Below are 22,708 nucleotides of genomic sequence, written 5' to 3'. Positions count from 1 at the left end.
GGCTGTGCAGTCTTAGCGCCCGCAGCTCACTCCCCCCAAATGCACACGCGCCGGAGCACAGGGGAGCTCTGTGTCCCCAGTGCTCCTTAGAAAGCAGGCCTCGCCATAATTCCAGGCCTGTTTTTAAGCCTAGACAGTGTCATTAGATGTGTTAGAAAAATACCTGTTGTCCTGGAACAAACCCCACCTGCTCTTTGTATATGATCTGAGGGAGGAAGGAGTTTATTCTATAGGCCAAAATTGTACCCAGAAGTTTAACATCTGTGTTTAATACAGATATTGGTCGAGTTTTTACAATCGGTCAAATCTGTATTTGGCTTAGTGATTGCAGATATCTTAGCTTTCAATGTCTCCACTTGCAGTTTACCTCTCTCCTTTAGATCATTTAACATCACTGACTTTTTATAGTAAACATTAGTGAGGCCATCCAGACCTGGGGCTTTGTTGGACCATAGTTGTTTAACAGCATATGTAACTTCTTCTAAGGTGATGTTTTTTTCCATGAGCTGGGTTTGATCTAGCATCAGAGTTGGGAAATCAAGCTCATCAAAAAAATGTAATAATTTGATATTTGATGAAAAGTGGATATATTTTTAGATTTTGAATATAATTTCTGATATCATTTCGGATTCTATGTATCTGTGGGGGGTATTGCGCTAGTTAAATTTATTTGCTAGCATCTGGTCTGGTTTATCTATACAACAACATAGATTATTTTTAGCCCATGTTGGGTTTTTTTCAGCGTTAGTAGTCATTAGAAGATCCAGATCTTTTTGCAATAGCTTAGTTTGAGGGGTATTCTCCAGGGGGGGGGGGGTTCTATCTGTAGGGATATAGTTTGTCTAGTTACTGTGTCAAGATATTAATTTTAGTTTCAACTATAAATACATTTTAATCCAAGGCAGCTATAATAAACTTTCAGAAAAAAATATTACAGATCAAGTGCTCACAAGGTAAAAATTATACACAGAGGCATCTAAAGCCATGTAACAATGGGTTGATATTATCATTACATTTAATTAATTTTAAGTCCATTTGCCTGCAAAGCAATATGAGCTCTGGAGCATTACTGGATATTTTAGTAGTTTGTAACTCTGAGCTTTGCAGCAGATCTGGACTCAATTTTTACAATAAGACTACTTCCACACCAGGTGGTTTATTGGATTAGTTTTCTAATGTGCCTGCACCCAGAGCCATTGTATCAACCGCATTGCGGTCACATGGAGCAGATTTTGGTGCCAAAATGCATACTTGTGTGTGTATGGGCTGACACAATGGCGCAGGCACACTAGAAAGCTGATCAGATAATAGGAGCTGATTCTCAGCATATGTTTACCCAAGAATCCCAGCAATAACTTAAAGTAACAAGCCAGAATGCCTTTATGCTCTACAATATTTTGTGCATATTGAAGTAAGCTCAGAATATTTGTTTATATCATGTCACCTGAGCAATTGGAAAATCCCTGGCACATTTGAGGTGATTGTGGTGATACAGGGTTTTAACGTCTTTCAAAAACGTTATTGCGAATGTTTCTTTTAATAAGAATGTTTGCAATTTAGTACAATTGAAAGTTTCTTTTAATAAGAATGTTTACAATTTAGTACAATGAAGAAAATAGTATTATAAGACAATTTGTCTTGTTTTTTTTTATTGTTTGTGGTTACATAATTATTTCCCATCTTATTTTGCAGTTCTCCACTCTGGAATTTAAAACAGTTTTAATAAATGTAAACATGTTTTTTTTTCTGCTTTTACCTTATAACTTCATTATATTCAGGCATATTAATGTGGAAGAAGATGTAAACTAGGGAATGATCACAAAGGTGTATTTATCATGAATGAAAACAATTCTCTATAAAAGCACTAGTTGAGTGCATAATACATACAAATCATATCTTGAATTATGTAGTATTTGAGGATTGCTCTACAGAGGAAACTACATGCCATACATTTTCTCAACATGATGGTTAAGCCAGGAAGTCACAATCAATCAGTTCTGATCCTCTATTTGGCTCAGTTCTATACGACAGCAGATTCATGAATGGCTACAAATAATGTTTCACATCATGTTTCCATATACTAATAAAAAAAGCTGGTAGGATGAATGCGAGCAGGTGCCTCACAACTCCAGGGCCTGTTTGTCAGACGCTACCGAGTATATTTCAAATCTTATGAGCAATACTATAACATGAAATATTACACATTTTTGCTGTACAAATGGTAAAGTTAAATCGGCAAAAATATTGTTCAATCTTTACTTTAATTCACCACAACACCCAGCATACATTATGCTTTGGAGAATGTTAAAAGTCATAGGCCAATAAATACCTGCTGGATCAAGGCAGGGCTGTAACAATAGACCCCTAGACTCCCAAGACCCCAAGTACAGACAAACCGGTGGGGTTTCCTAATCAATTTCAGTCCATTTGTGCAAAACAAATCCTTTTCCCTATGGTTCTGGGAATGAGCCATGTGGTTCTGACAATGACCCATGGTAAGGAAACATTGCTCCGCATGAACATTTCCAGGGCCCTTTTGGATATGCTTCAATAATGGAATAGAATCCAATCACTGTTCTATCCTAGGCACTCCAACAGCAGATACTGGTCGTATTGGCAGAAGCGTGGTTCATGCTGCTAGAAATGTAGTTATATGCCGGTTAGGAATATTTTTTAGAATTAGAAATGGTGCTTCTAGTCCTACAGCGGAATTCATGGAAATGGATGGTCCTTTGGGGAACTGTTTATGGAAGTGGTTTTAAAACAAATACCTTAGATTTCTGCATTCAAAAAGGATGCAATTACTGGCAGTCGTTCATCTTTTATATCTTGCTGCACAAATATGCACACTTCCCCTCTGCTTTTTCATTAGTCTTAATTCCTATGACAAACCAATACTCGTGTGGATTTTACACTCCAAGACAATGCTATCCCTACAGCTGCAAGCTATCATTCACTCCCTGCTGAGCTGACATAGCTGAATCCACAGGCAATCACCATACACAATATTAAATTGACAACAATCCACCACTTATATGAGATCTAGCCACAACTATACAGCTATTTATTGCTCTTTAAATTTGCAAGGGCTTTCAGCCAAGCTAATACAGACAGCCCCAATCTAGATCATATTATCACAGTTGTGGCCATGCAACTGAATAAAGAAGTCATTTAAAATTCTGAGGGTCTTTAACACGTCAGGCAATGATGAAGTATTTCCATTAAGGGGATTTCTGATAAAGGCGCCACATATTTTGCCCACAATTCAATTTGCTTTCCTGTATCTGTGCTCTCTACTGTCAGGCGCAAATGGTTGCGCCCCATTCCAGAGAAGCAAATCTGGACACAACAGTCAGTGGAGCACAGCAACCAATTTATTCTAAGGCACAAGCCTTTTAATACAATTCCATTAAGTGAATTTCTGTTTTAAACCCCCATGGGTCTGAGTCTAGGGTAGCAGCTTTAAGTGGGCAACCCTTGGTGCCTATATAACAGTTGTGAGTATAACAGACTCATATACTCGTAAAACAGAGCAGAGGGGGGAGGGGTATAATGCACATTTTTACACGTAGTGGGCAGAAATGACATCATACATAACTGGAAGTGGTGTCACATGCAGTCATGCACATGAGATCTCTTTTGCAAACTGGGGGTGCGCTAAGGTCCAGTACCTAGAGTAGCGATGCCCCTTAATACAGCGCTGGTGACAAACTGTGTTTTGTTGTAGTTCTGGTGTGCAAGGGAAGGCTGTTAGCATTCTATCAATGTAAAACGGAGTATGGTTTTGGTCATCTATTGATCCACTGAAGTGACCCAAGCCAGTTTTATCAATTATTTGTGCCTGGTGCAGTGCTTTTCCAAAAGTCAGCTGTCAAGTATAATGCAAAAGAATGAGGGTGGAACTATTAAATAACTTAAATGGTTATCATTTAGTAAATAAATATATTATTTTTATACTATAGGTTAGTGGTCCCCGTACAAGGTACTCATGAGCAATATGGTATTTTGCTAACCAACACCTTGGATGTTGCTCTCAGTGGCCTCAAATTAGGTGCTTATTTTTGAATGTCTGGCTTGAAGGCAAATTTTGGTTGTATAAAAGCCACAGCCTCCTGTAGGCTACCAGTACACATATGTGCTACCAAATAGGCAATTGCAGCCCTTATTTGGCACCCCAGGAACTTTTTTTTTGTGTTGCTTTTTCCATTTAAATGTGGCTCATGTGCAAAAAAGTTTGGGGACCTCCGCTATAAACTATTATTTTCCATCAGAGTTGTTATATGAGCTTTTACTTCACTGCTGGTCAAACTGCATGGATCATTTTCAGTGCTAAAAATTCCAAAACTGAATCTCACAACCATGTCAATTCAATAAAGAGTAGCTGTCTTAGGCTAATTCCCCCAAGACAAATTTATCAGGGGCTCTTAAAGCAGGACTGTGGTGATTCTAAGTTTCCTGGTTTGCTGAATGTTATCTTGACATGCATATATCAACTCATGGAATTAATGTTTCATTTTCTGTGCTGTTTATTAAATCAAAATTCCTGCTCAGATGAAAAATAAAATCCCATTCATTCATTTACTATTAAAGGTTATTTATCATTGTCACTCTCTCTGTAAATGATAATGTGATTGGGTTCAACTATAAAATATGTAAAAGGTTATAAATGCAAAAAACACTGGAAATTAGTGAAATGGGGAAAAGGAAAGAAAAGAGAATGACCATAGCCACTAAAAGAAATCATTTAACATCTTTAGTATCTTGTCACAGTGGTTGCCCTTGGGAACCAGAGGTATAGTCTGAGAAAGGATACAACCACTAGACAAGAATGAAATGTAGAGCACAACTGAAAGATGGACAAACTTGCTTGGTAGTAAACAGCCCCTGGTGGTATAAAGACACCTTTAAGAAAAGCAAAACACGACACCCCTAGGGGCAAATTTACAAGTGTCGAATTTCAAGGGTTAAAAAACCCTCGAATTCGACCCTCGAAGTAAAATCCTTCGAATTCGAATATCGAATTCGAAGGATTTTAGCGCAAAAAGTTTGATCAAACGATCGAATAAAAATCGTTCCGATTGAACGATTCAAACGATTTTAAGTGATTGATCGATAAAAAATCGTTCAATTCGGTAGCTTATATTTGGCGAAGTATTGAGTCGAAGGATTTTTTAAAGAGACAGTACTTTGATTATCGAATGGTCGAACGACTTTTACTTTGAATTGTTTGAATCATTAGATTCGATCGAATTCGATCGAATTTGACCAATTCGATGGTCGAAGTACCCAAAAAATCACTTCGAAATTCGAATATTTTTGGATTCTAACTATTCACTCGAGCTCAGTAAATCTGCCCCCTAGTGTGCATTTCAAAATTCTTTACTTCTTGAAGGTACCCAGTTTCCAAAGATATTTACACTTTTAAAGGTGCATCGTTTTTATTTTACTGTTCTCTTTGTGGCAACTGCAATTTTATAATATATAAAATATCTTCACCCTGTACACTATATTACCAAAATGTAGCACTTGCTTATCTAACATCTCACTCTGAAACCAAGCATGTTAATATGAATGTGGTCCTCCTTCTGCTTTAACCAACTCAACTCTTCTGGGAAGGTCAAATGTCACAAGTTTGTAACCAAACAATTCTGCTCTTTATATGTATTTCATCCATTTCTAATTATAAACACACATACACTGAAATTGTAGCTGCCTGGTATCTATAGAATGAGCCAATGATGGGGCTTAGCAAGTTCTTTGTGTTATTCATTGTTAAGTGTAATTTTCCAGTATAGCCACTAGATGGACACTTACCCTACCAAAAAGAGAGATACACAAATTGAGACTGATTCACCGATACATTTTACTACAAAAGTTCCAGTTTCAGTTTTGGTTGACTGATACATTAAGAAGCAACAAAACTATTCATTTATTTTTAAATTGTATTTCAGAACATGGTGCACTTCAAGTTTAACTCTGAGCCCTACAGATTGGTGGAAGTCATTTATATGACCATCAAGAAGCCTTACTTCCTATATACTTATTAGGACTCAAATGAACTGTATTATTAAAGCAAATACAGGCTGTTAAGCGAGGATTCAAACTGTAATACATCACTCAGCAGAATGGGTGCAAATATTACAATTTCCTCTGCTTATGCATGTAAGGCTTTGAATGAATGATCCTTTGTGTATGTTATACCTAGGTGGTAATGCAAGAAAGGTTGCTGGTGAAAACACAGTTTAACACCACCAAAAGTTATAAAAAAAAAAACAACATATTTTAAAGCATCCACAATCAGAGAAAGAAACAGTTGTCAGATTGTGTTTCCCAAAAAAAGTGTGAAAAGCTTTTAGGAAATTGGCAGAATAGAATAAGGAGCAGAAAGATAGGAAACAGATAAAGCAGTAACAGGATATAAAATTTGGCACGGCAGAACATAAGGCATTAAATAAACTAAAAGTAATAAAATGTTTCTAGCTGCATATCCATGCTATTCATAGTCATATAGCAAGTATCAGATACTCATGTCTTTGAAGGAAGCATTACACAGTGAAAATGAGCTGTGTATATGTGAAGTGGGTAAATGCAGCCAAGAAGCATCCAGCCTGCAAGAATTTGAAACCTGTGGCTTTCATAAACCATCATTCTGGTCCTTCCTCAGCTTCTGGCAGTCATCAACACCTCTATTAAGAAATGTAAGTCTCAGAAGTATATTGTTTAAAGACAGTATATGTGCAGACATAGCCTGGAAAAAATGTACAATGTAGTATCCTTTTGTACTACAAGCTGCTGTACATGTAGCCTGATTGCGTATGATTTAGTTTCCTCTTGTGCTGCACGTCATAGATGTTATAGAGGGGACTTGACGTGGCACATGAGCTTACATATTTTGGCCAAAATGTGGTACTTACACCTCAATTTTTGTAAGATGTATGTAAAGGGTGAATTTGAGTGCTGGCATTTTTATAGCCTTAGGCTCAGGGCAAACAGGCAGATTTGGGGAGATTAGTCGCCTGGTGACAAATCTCCTCTTCTTCGGGCAACTAATCCAGGGGTCACCAACCGCCGGGCTGTGGCCCAGAAGCAGGCCGCGGACACTCCCACACTGGGCCACGGGCGCGCCCCGAATTGGACGCAGGCACGCCAAAATTGGACGACAGCGTGTTCAAATTTGCTGCCGACCCCCATGATCCCGCCAACCCTCGACCCCGCCCCTGACTACCCGCCGACCCCACCCCCGACCCCCCGGTCCTTGCGAAAAAAAAAATGTTGCCACCGTCCCCGGTCAAAAAAAGGTTGGGGACCCCTGAACTAATCTTCCTGAATTGCCTCCCCTGCCTTCCCAATGGCTAAAATGTAAATCACTGGCAGGATGGCACTCGGTGTGATTCGTTTTCTGAAGTTGCCTCATGAGGAAACTTTAGGCGACTACGGAAAACGAACTGCGCCGAGTGCCATACCGCCGGCAATTTACATTTTAGCCGGCGGGAAGGCAGTTCGGGGAGATTAGTCGCCCAAAGAAGTGGAGATTTGTCACCAGGTGACTAATCTCCCCAAATCTGCCTGTGTGCCCTGACCCTTATTATGACAAACCATTTAATCTCCTGTTTTGTTGCAAACTGTGAATATTCTCTGATTGTAGCATATGCCATATGTCTGAGTTTCTGGTGCAATCTGTAGCAGTAACTTGATTATGACACATAACAAACATAGCATCATACATACATATCTACTGATAAACTACATGGTGTAGATATAGATGAATGATTGTATATAACGGATGTGCTTACAAACTGCTGGAATTTCATCAATTTATACAATAATTTTCAAATATCTAAAAATGAATATACACTATTTGATAATAGTATTTAGCCGCAAGCATGCCCTTACCGCCTTAATTTTCACAATAAAAGTTATTTATACCTTATAGGTGCTCTCCTTCATTTGGACTTGCAGAAGGGGACTGGAAATTCCAAACTTGCAGAAAACTGGACCTGCAAAACATTTTCAGACATTATCATTAGCACGGATAAGATGTGGATTATTACGAAAACCTCATATTATAAACATTATACTTTCAAACTGACTTCTTGCATTTTTTGCAGCTTTTCCGTGATTTGGCACCTATTTCCTATATTTTCTAGATGATCTTCAGTAGGCTTTACATAGCTATCTTTGCTCTTATACTGTAAGGGGTGTCTGTAGAAGCACCTAGGTCTAATGAATCAACTACAGCAACCATATTTGAGCACAAAATCTTTTTTTCAATGCCCCTAGGTAAGTTAATATCAGCAGGGACTATTGCTGAGAGCATAAATAGCAGAGTTGGTGCAGCTTCCATATCCTAAGCATCACACAACTGCAAATGTTTTTATCAATGGGACCAAGCACTGGAATACCATGTGCCAATTATTATTGCAGTCTTCATGTACAGACAACTGTAGAAATGAGCACACACTCCTGAGACACACCGATGTGGTAAAACTTGATTTTATTCCATGAATTAAAACAACCTCATCCTAATGCGTTTCGTAGCTAGAGATATGTATTATAGGCACATTTACAAAACAAACGGTTACAAGAATTCAAATGTCTCCAAAGGATGAGACGTGGGGTTAAGCCTTGTTCGGAATTTAACCCTATCGTTACAAAATATCGTATGGAACAACTTCAGGGTAATATCTACAAAGTGAAAATCTTTGCAAATGAAATCGAGAGTCTTAGGAGTGCTAGCTCATTTCTACAGTTGTCTGCAACTTCACCCCAAGCTACGGGTTAGATCCGCTGCACCCGAGCCACCACTTGATATAGGTGGTAGCTGAAGGAGACGGACCTGGGGGTTATGCACCCAGGTCAACCTGTTTATCAGGTGAGCCATGGCTAAATTTCTTTGCTGATTTAATTTATTAAATACATAGAGGTCGGAGTTTCACTTATCCGAACAAATCATTTTGTATAGTCAACATTTCTTTACTTTTCTTTGGGATAGAGCCGCAAACAATCCTTTCTTCATGTATATATGCTATTGTAATGCACAGAGGCAAGGGAAACTGATATTATAATGAATTTATGAGTATGAAAGTCATTTTGTATCTGAAGACCTGTTAGTTAAACAGCAGCAGGTTCCGTGTGGGGCACTTGCCAAGCTTAGAGCTTGCCTGCAAGAAATGACTTCCTTCTGTGAAATGACAACTCCCTAAAACAGATTGTGGCTGGGACTGACTTCTGTGTCAATGAATGAACCTAAAGATCCAGTTAACTCTCGCAGCTTAACTCTTCCACATCCAAAGTGAGTGGCACAGTGAACACAGACATCCATTGCAACCTAATTAATTGTTTTCAGTATAATAAGAGGTGATCTGTAAAAATCGATATAGGTTTCAACAATGAAAGCCCTTGTCCCTCCTGTTTAGAATTATGGAAATAGTTATAACAGTTTAGGGGCCACATGGGCAAATGGTAGAATTTACTGAGGAATATGTTTCAGAAAAACAGCCCTGCACAAGCATGATTATTTTTTACCTTTATTAACTGGTCAGTATAAGGTTCTTTCAACCCCTGACACATAATTTACATAGCAAGTGGAATCTACCAAAGTTGGATGAAATTCACTATGCTTTACAATGCAGCATTTTTGCCAGAATTCCAGCACAACTGAGGGCACCTGCTCTGCATTATCCGTGTCAACATGTAACATGTAATGCATGAATATAGGCACAAACAAGCAGCTACTTATCATGCATCCCGTATAATTTCAGGGATTAGTTGTTTCACTTCCAGCACAGGGTCAATAATGGCATTAGCTGCCAATTTGTAAAAGGTTTGTGAGTATGTTTAAGAGACAATAAAGATTTAGGACTTCCAATTTGGTTTGGTTGCTGGTTATAAGCACCATGCACAGTGAGGCCCACAGGCTTTTCTAACCAGAGAACTCTGGCACCCAAGCACACTGATACGGTATGTCTGTAACCATAGAGGAGAGATTATTGGCATGTTACTGTAAAAGCTTTCAATCTTTCCCCAGTGTGCAGGCTGTCTAACTCATCTGACAGTTCTGCACATCCTACCTTGGCAGGAGCTGAGCCCTCCATGAAATAGAAATTCCTTTGGCCACTGTCAGGGTTGAGTTATTTGAAGAATCCATGCTTGAGTTAGCTATTGCATGTGCATGAGGATATCATATGGGCTGAAATGTTGGTTGCTGATAAACTGTAATATTTAGGACAAAACAAGTAACTGAATTTTTTATTGCCACTCCCTACAATTAATTATTACACGTTTCAATCTCTTTTCCCATGTATAGGACTATTTGTACAACAAATGTCTTAATAACCAAAAGCTTAATTCAAATAGAATGCAGTCTACCATCTGGCTTTATGCCTGTATACCAACAAATTCTACCAGTGCACTAGCCAGAGCAATTTGGTCTACTACACATAGAAAATATGAAAGCACATTTGTGGTGCTATGAGTAACTGCACTTGTGGCATTTACCAAAATCTCACTAGTGGCATATTTTACTTTAAAAGCATAGGTTCAGTCAGCAGGTATGCTTTAATTCGTAATATATTTTTTATATTATGTTATAGAATGGGCAATTCTAAACAACGTTTCAACTGGCCTTCATTTTTTTTTTATAGTTAATCAATTGCAAATGATCTCAGAATATCACTCTACATCACAATAAAGGTTAACTGAAAGGTGAACAACCCTTTTAAGTCCTTTATATAATACAACCCAATAAAATCCATTTTAGTTCATGTTTTGTACTTGAGGGCTTAATCGTCATCCCAGAATGTACTGTAGAACTGATTGACAGGTCTCCCATCCAGAAATAGTAGCACTGGCAGAAGGGAATAGTAATGAAGCACACTTTGTTAAGTTTGAATCTTAATCTAGTTTCCTGTAGAGATGAACTGAGTCCCTATTTTCAGAATTTGGCCCAACGGGGAATCTTTCAGGAAGGATTTAACCAAATCCTGAACTAATGTAAGTCACATGATTTTAAGGGTTCACATTCAGTTTAGCCAGGCTCTTGCACTTGTAGCCCGGGCAAAAGTAAATAAGCCCTATACAGTTATTAATATACAAAAAGCTGCATCTACAAAGGCTCAAGTGCACAACCCTGTTTGCTTTATTATCTTTCTCTTTATAACGCTATGGCTATGCTAAAAGTGCATGGGGAAAAGGAAGGAAAACCAACTGTGAATACTATCAATATTATACAGACAAGCTCTTTTATAGAGGAAGCTCATTAACCTTATGCCTGTGGAAGTTCCACACCAAATGGGTTGTCGAGTGCACTCAACACTACATATATAAGTATGCTTAGGAATGCCCTTGGGCTTGTACAGTAGATTTTACCCTAAGCGAATCATCAATCCATTTCCTTTAGAAGCAGTGTGAAACCTTATTTATGTCTCGCAAACACTGAACATTCAGTAATATATGGACTTTTTGCAGCTGTTCTGCTGAGGCTCCGTTTTATATCCTAACTCCGCGCAGCGGTGCATAGCAGTGAAACGGTTAAATATCTTCAGCCTGCGCAAATAAAGATCTATTACATAAGTGCTCCGCTAACTCACTGGGTAAAGTGATATTTTTGGTGATACAGGGCAGACAGCTACATTTAAACATACTTCACCAATTATCTACTGCATTAATCTTAATGACTTTGGTAACAGTATATTCTAGCTGTGGCAGCCCTATTCAGTGAAACATAGGAGGACTACATGCTCTGTCTAGTGGCTACCCATCTATGTGCCAGTATGTCAAACCCTTATCTGGGCCTGTCCAGACAACATAATGTTGACTTCACTGTACAGTGGGTCTTTACCCATATAATGAGCTACGTACATAACTGATTGTAGACTAAAAGGGTTTACCGTAGTTTAACAACAGTCACAGAATTTTAGTGTATAGCTTTTCATTAATATTGACTTATGCTGTTTTTACTAGGCTGAGGTTGGGTTCCCTTCTCTGCCTTATACAAAATCTCTTGCCATTAGTGTCATACATACTGTAAATACCGGGTGCCTACCATGAAACCTTGGATCACTGACCCCTCACAAAATGATTTCTTTTCACTTTACCCTATGTATCATTAATATAGCTTTGATTCTCAGCTATTCATTCCCCATCCACTTTTACTTTTTCTCACCTCTCTGTGCTACACCCAGACATTGCTCTTCTTCCCTTTCTTGTTCCCACCATATTTCTTTGTGTCATTCAACTACAATGTACAATGCCAACAGGGGTATTTAGTGCAATTCTCAGCAATCTGAAAAGTGCTACACATGCTACCAGCCAAAGAAATGAACATGGTCCCAGGTATAGTTATTTTCATATTGGGGAATAATACGAATTATTATTTTTATTATTTATTTATATATTGCTGACATATTCTACTGAACTTTACAAAGATTATGCAAATCTCATGCAAATCAGACCCTGTCCCAATGGAGCTTAGAATCTATGGTCCCTATCAGGGCTGAAACTAGGGGTAGGCAGAAGAGGCAGTTGCCTAGGGCACAATGATAGGGGGTGCTAGGCAGCTACCTCTACAATTGTCTTCTGCCTACCCCTAGTCCGCACCTCCCTTCCCTCCTGTCACCCTCCCCTCCGTTGCTGTCCCCTCCCTCCTCTGAGCCTCTCCGTCGTTCACCCCTCCCCACCTCTACATTCCCTCCCTCGGTCCTCTTCGTCGCTAACACCTCCCCTCTCTCTCAGTTGCGCCTGTCCAGAAACGTGCACATGCGGGGAGGTTGTTAGCCAGCCTGGTTGCCTAGGGTCCTTATCACATTTACACTGTATGGTTAACAGCGCTGACTCTCATGAAATTGCCGATTGAGGCGGGCTTACCTGTCGGGAGTGGAGGCAGGAACACTAATGCGGAGAGTCCAATTGCGCTTTCTGGCAATAGTAAAGCCGAATTTCCGGTTTAAAAAATGGAAATTCGGCTCTTTATGGTACCAGGAGCGTCTTTTTGCCGCCCCTGAAATCCTCTCCGCGCCCCTGATGGTTAATTATATCAGGAGCCAATGAGGGCCATATTTGTAGTTCCGACGCCCGAGTCTGTCTGCTCCCCCGCCCCCTGCCCACCCAAGGTGCACACAGTATCTCCCTGATCTCCCTGTCACTTTCGGCACTGAGGACTGCACGCAGGCAAGTAAATGTGAAGTTTGTTGCGCTCAGTCCTCAAACGGAAAATGACGCCCTAGGCCCGGGCCTTTGTGGCCTTGCCACAAATCCGAGCCTGGAGCCAATTAACCTGACCTATATGTTTTTCAAGTGTGGAAGGAAACTAGGGAACCCATAAAAGCACAGACAAGCATTGGGAGAATATAAAACTCCTTGTAGATAGTGGAATTTGAATATAGAACTCTAACAAGCTGTGCAAAACATCACACAACCATGCTAGTAGTAAAGGATAAAAAAAACTTTTAATGCTATTTTCAAACATTTTCAAAAAAACAAAGGTTTAGGCTGATCTCAGCCTGCTGCCATCGGCCTTCTTTCTTGCCTGCACCTTGAACCAGCCAGGTGTTTCCGGCCCACGTGCATGCACATTTGGAGGATTTTATCTAAAAAATATAAACTCTCATGTTTCAGCATCGAAATCCACAGCATGTGCCTATACCTAGGTGGATGCAATGGTTTCAGATGCAGACAAAAAAGAAGGCTGATGCCAGTGTAGGGGCTGATTTTCACCCTGGGTTTTTCAGCTGGCCGAGTTTCAGCCCCATGTGGCATTGGCCTTAGATATATATATATAATATCTCTTCCATGATTTGCAGTTTTATTGCACCTTTTAATATGTTTACATACCCATATTAATTTTTTTATTGTCCTGCATAACTGCAGAATAAGTTTCTACCTACAATTTATTTCTCTCTATACACATTCCAAAAAGGAATGAAGACTGCATTGAAACAGGTCACAGCTGTGCATGTGAAAATACATACAGTGGATTACAAATCCTATGAGCAGCATAAAGCAGTGCATAACAATTGGTGTAGGTTCCAGTCAGTTTTAGGGAATAAGAAAATGCTTTTTTTCATCTGCTTTGAATGCACCATAAACACCCTGAAAATAGACTCTTAATCGCAAGTTACTTTCTATTCTCCCTTTAATCTCAGTTCCTATATCATCAGTAGCTCTTTGGATGCTTTCTACTTTGCTATTTTCTTTTCCGTAAATGTGTACTCATTACATTGATGGCTTTTCTTCATCTTAAAATGAAAAACACCTGCGGTGCATTGCTTGGAACGGGTGACTGCACTGGTACAATTTAGTAGCTATAAATCAGCATCCCGTCCATCTAAACTGCAGGGCAGCATTTGTTCAGATTCAGAATGGGGATTCTATTGCTTGCAGTTAGAACTGGCACATTTCTCAAGGGCTTTTGAGATTTTTTGGGTGTCTTTTGAGTGTTAAGAGTCCCCATAAAAAGAGAATAGCTGCTGCGTACATGTGCAAAAAAAATAATTGTAAATCGGACGTGATCAGTCATTACCGCTCGGGTAGACATTGATGAATCGGCCCCTCAATATTACTTTCATCCCAAAATCTTTATTTATTTAGGTGTCTGAAAGCAAAGCCCTAGCAAGTAATATTTAGCCTAGCACGACAAGCCTTTGTTTTCATTCAGGGCGTCTATACCAAAACGTGCACTCATTTTGCTGGATTGTGTAACACAGTAATTAGCAAATTAGTAGAATGCTTTTTCCACCAAAAGCCTCCTAGATAAAAGGGGAAGTATTGCTGATCTCTGGTGGAAACGACAAAGCCCCCAGTGCATATTTACTTTAAATGGAAGCGATTTAGTTCCAGTTGTCCAACTGCTGTGTATTTGTTTAAGCAGATCCGTACACAGCTTGTAGATGAGGTCTCAGGAAAGGACTTTGTGATATAATATACCAAATTATGAAAAAGGGGCTTGCTCTCTTTAGAGCTATGGAAGCCATTTTGAAACTGATGTTGTTAAACGCTATAAGTAGTAACAGTAATTTTCAATACTGTTTTGCTCGATGAAATCAAGGGTGCTTTTATACTGCTGACATTGTTCTTGCCTCTGGCAAGTAAAAGGTTAACTAGAAAAAATCCCTTCGAAAACAGCAGTATTTGCACAAGTGGATCTTATTAAGATAGCATGGCCCTCTGTTTTACAAAGCTCTCAGATAAATTGCTCATTGTTCACGGCCGTGTGTACGGAGAAATTAGATTTACTGTAAAAATAATGTACACATCCGATTGTAGTCTTGACCAATGTGAGTTATATTTGGCTTTGTGTGCACTCACGCGATCGGTCAGAAAGTCACAAAACCTACCCTTGATATAGAATGAGGGGCTCTGAAAATGTTACACAGTTACACATGGCTCTGGTCAGCAGAGAAGCATGCACTCCGTCCCCTTATATACCCTTCAACAACCAGTAACAATTTTGAAACCAAATATTTGACTGATGTGACCAGTGTGATCTACTGTACCTATATTTTTTTAAGCTTATCTATTCATCTATTTTATAAAATACTAGAAAGTATTTTTGGCACAGCTTTTCTTGATGTAATATTAAGTAATATATCAAAACCGGTAGACATGTGTCCCTTGCAATGTGCTCTCACCCCTCCCTGCTGATGCTATGCTCATTCACATTCCTTGCTGCCTCTGCACTGGTTTATAGCTAACATGATGGGCCAGGGCATGACCCACAGGGTGCTGGAGAAATGTTGTTCACCTTCCAAATACTTTTTTTCAGCTCATCAGAAATAAAGACTTTTTTTCCTATTTCTTCCCGTGTTTTACTTTTGACTTTTGATTTCGGGGAGACTAGTCGCCCAGGGACAAATTTCATCTTCTTCGGGGGTGACTAATCTCCCCAAACTGCCTTCCTGCCGGCTAGAATGAAAACCACTAGCAGGATGGCACTTGGAGTGCTTCATTTTTTGAAGTCGCCTGAAGTTGCCTCTAGCCAGAGGGAAGGCAGAGGCAGTGTCAGGAAAACTCGCGGTGGTCCCAGGTGTCTGTGGGCCCTTGTGCTGCTAAACATTTGGCCTATTCCATGGCCATTTCCTATTTCTTTGAAAACAAAGAGGCTAAATAGATGAAATTATAGATTATATTATTATAGTATGTAAAGGATAGAGACTAGGAGAATAGAGGTTGAGTGAGGAGAAGAAGAATAGTAGTACTGAAAATGGGCCCCTGGTCTAAGGTTTTTGGGTGGGCCCCTGGTGTCCCAGTCCGACACTGCGTAGAGGAATCTGACCGTGTGTTTCACGGACAGTTGGGGTTTCGGCTCAGTGTCGGACTGGGATGCCAGGGGCCCACCCACTTTCCAAAATCTTATTCCTCCTCTCCTCACTCAACCTCTTATTCTCCTAGTCTTTTATATCTACTTACTATATTCTTCCATTATTAAGCATTTTTTCCCCTAAATAAATAGGGAAGGAGTGAAATAGGCTAAATAATTAGAAGCAAGAGGGCCCACTGACACCTGGGCCCACCGGAAGTTTTCCTGGTATCCTGGTGGGCCAGTCCAACACTGTTTCGGCTCAATGGGGTTAAAGATAAGAAATGTATCAACTATATGTGTCAATTTAGAACAATTTACAGAGTTGGTGAACCCCCTTCTAAACCTGCTTCAAAAAGACGCAAGATGGTAAAAACTTTAAACTTCAATATTAGAAAAATGGTCACAAATAGAAAATAGTAATTGGGAAAAAAGTATTTCTGTTGAACTGGGTTGAACTACAAAAAGTCTTGGAAGGTGAACAACCACTTTAATGGCAAGAATCTCCGATATGATGCATGGCGAGTGCAAAACCTATACTGCAATCATCATTTGAGAGGGATTTTGCAATCCAACATGGTCCGACTTGGCCACTAAATCTAAGGTTTTAGTACTGTATGTGGATGGACACACACACATGACTTCAGTGTATTCAAGTGCCACTGCACTGATTTTTGCAGTTAATCCATTGATGGTTATGACAACTGGTTGGAATGCTATTTATAAGATAAATTGTTGTGCACTTGATATAACAATATCTCCTGCCATGCATATATAGAGTATCTCATCATTTGGTGCACTAATATAAAGATGAAATAGAATGGCATTCCTGGGCACAGCCATATTACAAACAGAGAGAAAGAGAGAGAGATAAAGTGTGTGTGAATATTTTTCATGGAGAGTGATCCAATGAGCAGAAAACCACACAGGTGAAGATAAAGATTAATTCAAAATTTGGCCAGGCAGCAGAGAAGTTCTAAGTAAAGCAAGCCATTTTACAGATCATAGGGCTGATGATATATTTAAAAGCTTAATGAAAGATGACAGCTCTGTTCCAGAATCTAGATGCATACCGTACCCTAGCAGGCTCAAGACTTATTCTAATAAGCACATTTGCTTTCTCGGCTCATTTAATCCTTAATGTAATTTATAGCATGGCACCATTTCAGACATAGGCATTTCAACAAGTAGAATTATTAAAACAAGACTGGATGTGTATTCTCATTCAGCCACTGAGCTAAGCATAAAGCACACAGCTGCCATACCATCAAGAGCACCCAATGTGCAGCCATCCAGCTGTTGCTGAACTATCAGTTCTTTTAGTTGCTGCAGTTTGATTAAGAGACCAGTTGAAAATAAATTATTAGTACTGGGATTCAAAACAGGCATTTCAAGTACACAGAGGCCCAATCAGCCCCCTACTTGTTTATGGCACATTACAGCAGCCCCTCTGGTATTTGCCAGAATCCACAGTCCGGGCCTGCAGTCGAAGATAGATGAGTAGGTCCTAATATACACATGCAACTACTAAGCATTTCATTAGAGGCAGCCAATGTAACTGAAATCAATGAATTTCAATGAGCCCAGTGCCCCTCTATCATGGCTCCCTAGGCAGGTGCCTCTTCTGCCTACCCGTAGTTCTGACCCTGACTATTACATTCACAACGAAGGAATATGGTCATCATAATTATATAGACATATTTTTAGGGCCATACTGGTGACATTCTTCTTGTTCCTCTTTGAATTTGAGTCACTTCAGCTGGCCAGATGGTTCTCTTACTATCAGCTGAGTAAAGAGTGGGTGCAACCACAGTTCAGAGTAAAATACTGTTAATGACCGGATGTAGTTATATCAACGACCACCATGCATACGTCTTCAAAATGGACCTGTCCAAAGCTATCTTGCTTCTTTATTATGAAGTGTACATTTTTATAGTGCTCAGCATTATGTCCCCAGGGTCATGCGTTACAGTATACAAAACCTCTGTGGGTCTTCTATATACATCTGTTTTGCAAGTGCTCCTGAACTAGGCTTTGTGAAACTGCAATAACTCTAGAATACTAATTGCAAGAGGTGCTGCAACAGCTGTTTCCTGCTTTAATAGCATCATTATAGTTAGGTGATTAATGGGTTGTTTGGAATACAGTTTACCTTAAAAAAACTCAGTGCATTCCTGATGAGAACAGTGAACGCTAGTGGTGACATTTATAGGAATGAGGATGATAATGGTTTCAATTATTAACCCTTTAAGGGGCAAAGTCTCAGAGGATCCAGGGGTTAAAATGTCAGTCCTGCAGCCAGGCACTATTCTACAAACGGTGGCTCCTACACTCATTGTGAAACATAAGCAGGTATGGGATCCTTTATCCAGAAACCTGTTATCCAAAGCTTCACAATACGGAAAAGCCATCTCCCATAGACTTCAATTTATTCAATACATTTTTAAAAATGATTTCCCTTTTCTCTGTAATGATAAAGCAGTAACTTGTACTTGATCCCAGCTAAGATATAATTAATCCTTATTGGAAGCAAAACCAGCCTATTGGGTTTATTTAATGCTTATATGATTTTCTAGTTGACTTAATATGCATATGAAGATCCAAATTATGGCAAGATCCGTTTATCCAGAAAACCCCAGGTCCAGACCATTCTGTATATAGGTCCTGTGCTTCCTATACAAAATAATGTGATATTATTGAGAATGTTAAAACTTTCCTTCCTACATTTATAACTATGTTCCCATCAACAGAGGAGTGGGGGTTATCTCTGACATTTTTTACAAACCCTATAGTAAGACTGATGGGTGCAAGCTGCCTCTGTGGTTGTGACAAAACGTGAAACATGCTGCAAAAAGAATTAGCTATTTTATGAGAATTCATTAAAAAAGCAAAAAAGCTAAGATGTTCTATGCAGATGAAATCAATCAGCTGCAGAAATGCTTTAGAAAGTCTTAAAAGGTGAGCTGTTAGGTAGTAAAGCTGCTGTCATCTGCTGTTGCACACTGAAATCCAGAGGTAGTAGAGTCAGAGGAAAATCCATTTAACCATTGCAATTCAATCAGGCAGGGGTTAAGAGACCTGCAGATGTCAGACAGACGCTTCAGGCAAGCTTTGGAAAACTGACCCTGCTGCCAATTTTCACAGCTTGCAGTGAGAGATTTGAAGCCGGCTCCTGTCTGGCCTTTCCATTTACTGTCTATTTATCCAACAAGGTCTTCTTTAACAGACAGCTTCTATTAATTGGAAAGCGCCCCTCCCTTAAAGATAAACACATATACACCTTTCTATCATATCTGCCAACTACCCCAATCTGGAGCAATCTGTCACTCCAAGTTTCTTTTGCAGTTATTTTAGCAATATTCCATATGTTTTTCACTGCTGCTCTATAACTCTATATGACTTCAGCAAGTACACAATTTATAGCTTTTTTTATATTCTGCAGTGACATTCTATAATCACAACATTCCCACATCATGTAGCTCTCCAGTTTAGAATGAATATAGGGTTTCTATAGAAAGACACATAATACAAACTATTACGTCTCAAGGTATGTTAAAGGGGTAGTTCACTTTAAATTAACTGTTAGTATCATGTAGACATTGATATTCTGAGACAATTTGCAATTGACCTTCATTTTAAATGTTTATGTTTTTTTCGGTTATAAGGCTGTCTGTTGCTAGGGTCTTATTTACTCTTAAACCCTTACTATTATAAATAACATAAACAATAAAATTGTAGTCTCACACAGCAATAATTTCTGGCTGCAGGGGTCAGCCAACCCCATTACAAAGCTGGGAAGAGACAGAAGAGGAAGGCAAATTATTATACTATAACTGATAAATAATGAAAACCACTTGCAAAGTTGCTAGGAATAGGTCATTCTATAACATATTAAAAGTTAACTTAGATACGAACCACCCCTTTCAACTGTGAACTTGAATGGGCCAGTATAAAGAATAAAAAATGCACCTTTAGCTTTCAGGATTTATCAGTGTAAGTGTAACTGAGTAGTTTTTCAAAAATAGTGAGATAAATTCAGATTTTGATAAATAACCCGCTAAGTCTAGCAGTACCAAAAACGTTTCCTCAAATCTTTCACAGTATGGTCAAACCCTGTTATGTCTACATAAAATTGGCAGCACCAACCACACGAATATAGGTGTAAACTATGCAGTCAAAAAAACGTGGTTGCTGAGTGGTCCCTTGAATTTTGGGTATTTGCAGTATTCTGGGGAAATGCACTGGAGCTGAGGCTATAAATAGCAGCCATAAAGGATGTTGCAGCCTCACCACTGACTTGCAACTTATACTGGAATGTGAAGGAACAAGCAGCGTTACATTCTCTATGCTACTGGAGGAAGAGGACAGCATCACAGCACACACACTATATATTATATATATATCTGCATCTGATATCTGAGTTGTTTTATTTAAAATTCATTGTGGTAATGTACAGAACCAAAATTAGAAAAAAGTTGTCTCTGTCCAAATATTTATGGGCCTAACTGTGTATGTATATATATATATATATATATATATATATATATATATATATATATATATATATAAATATATATATATATATATACACATACATAGTCCATGAGCGTTCAGCACACCATTAAGGAGATAATGACCCAGGTGCTACTCTCAATAGCAGTATGCAAAAAAACAAAAAAGTGAGGTGCACACCAGAAACGTTTGTCATTAAAAAAATTCTATTTTATTTAAAGCATTTAAAAAAACAGGTCAACGTTTCGGTCTGGCATTTAAAAAAACAGGTCAACGTTTCGGTCTGTGTCTAAGACCTTTCTCAAGACCATACATATATATTTAATTCTATATTATGGGGAGGTGGCTCTCCTCTCAATGCCTGCTCTCCTAACCCCCGCTTAATGGTGTCTTTGGAAGAGATCATGCTAAATAAAGAGAAAAGCAGGTAAGGTCTTTCTCCCCCCAAAGATAACACTTTATTTTTTCACTTAGTTAGGACTGACGCATGGACACTGCCTTGACTGGGCGCATCAGCTTAATCATACTTTGTACAAACTTTGTAACTAAAAGTGTCTTTTTTAGTAGAGTTACAATTCAGTTGTGTAAAATAGGTTTTCCCAGGGGGTTATATATATATAATACACAAAAGCCATGAATATCCTGTAAATTATATCCTTATAAACGGTGAGTTCTGATGTCATCAGTTATAAACGGTGAGTTCTGATGTAATTTCTGTCACATGACTCACCGAAACTTGTGTATTATAATAAATAAAGTACCCCCAGTTGCAAAATATGAGGATATTAGAAGTTACCTCGGAGTTTCATGACCTGTATAAAAACACTCGGCCTTCGGCCTCGTGTTTTTATATGGTCATGAAACTCCTTGGTAACTTATAATATCCTTATATTTTACAAAATGGGGGTACTTTATTCACTATATTATGTATATATCAGTTACAGGCAGATGTGGGCTTCTAGAGCAAGACTCAACTTAAAGCTGTACAAAATGTCTCTTTAAAGCACTAAGCAGAATTCATTCCAAGTCATTTGTTAGCGGAGATCACATTCCTGCACTGACACAGCCCCTTTGCACCTGTGGGCCATTTAAAGGTAAACTATCATCTCATAATATGTCTGCTACCATAGCAACAGTTTCAGCAAACAGCAAGTGGTTGCTCAGTGTAGCAGGAAGTGCCTGTCGCTCTGCTTACATGAGCGTTACTGGCTCTTTAGTTGCTACTGCTTTTTTATCTTTTCTTTTTTTTATTTTACAGAAAACCAGTGAAGAAATAGAGTTCTTTTCTTCAAATGTTTGCCTTGGTATTTGATTAGGTGGATTCAATCATCTATTGCTCTTCTAACCACCAGTTATTGGGTTCCATATCTGCTTACCCCAAACCTTGCTCTTTAACTTGACCACATACTGTATAATCAATTGTGTAGTATGTACTCAATTCTGTTCCTATAGTATGTATATTTCTTACAACAATTCATTTTACTGTGAGACAAAAATATACAGGTATGGGACCGGTTATTCTAAAAGACCAGGACCTGGGGTTTCCTGGATAGGGGATCTTTGGATCTCCATATAAGTCTGCTAAAAATCATTTTAAACTTAAATAAACACAATAGGAATATTTTGCCTCTAATACAGATTAATTACATCTTAGTTGGGATCAAATACAAGGTACTGTTTTACAGGGGCATTTCTGAGGAGGCTCCTACAATACCGCCCCCCAGTACCAGGAGCGGCTTTTTGATGTCCCAAGTAACCCATTCAGCGCCACTGCCTGTAGTGCACGCCCGGACTGGCAATCTGTGGGTTCTGGCAAATACCAGAGGGGCTGCTGTGAGGTCCCATAGACAGTCACTATTTAGTGGGCTGGTAAGGACTATTTGGGCCTCTTATTAATTGGAA

At 39.0% G+C, this 22,708-nt stretch overlaps 1 protein-coding gene across 3 annotated transcripts in view; it reads right to left on the bottom strand.

The window, feature by feature from the left end:
• Positions 1–22,708, bottom strand: part of znf469.S (zinc finger protein 469 S homeolog) — a 354,800-nt gene that overhangs the window by 15,785 nt on the left and 316,307 nt on the right. For all 3 annotated transcript variants that reach the window (XM_041561203.1, XM_018240459.2, XM_018240460.2), the window contains one exon: positions 7,927–7,997. The gene's annotated coding sequence lies outside the window, so the exon portion shown is untranslated. The remainder of the gene's footprint in view (positions 1–7,926; positions 7,998–22,708) is intronic.

Source organism: Xenopus laevis, chromosome 4S (assembly GCF_017654675.1).
Source record: "Xenopus laevis strain J_2021 chromosome 4S, Xenopus_laevis_v10.1, whole genome shotgun sequence".
NCBI classification, from domain to species: Eukaryota; Metazoa; Chordata; class Amphibia; order Anura; family Pipidae; genus Xenopus; species Xenopus laevis.
This window is presented reverse-complemented; position numbering and strand designations above follow the sequence as displayed.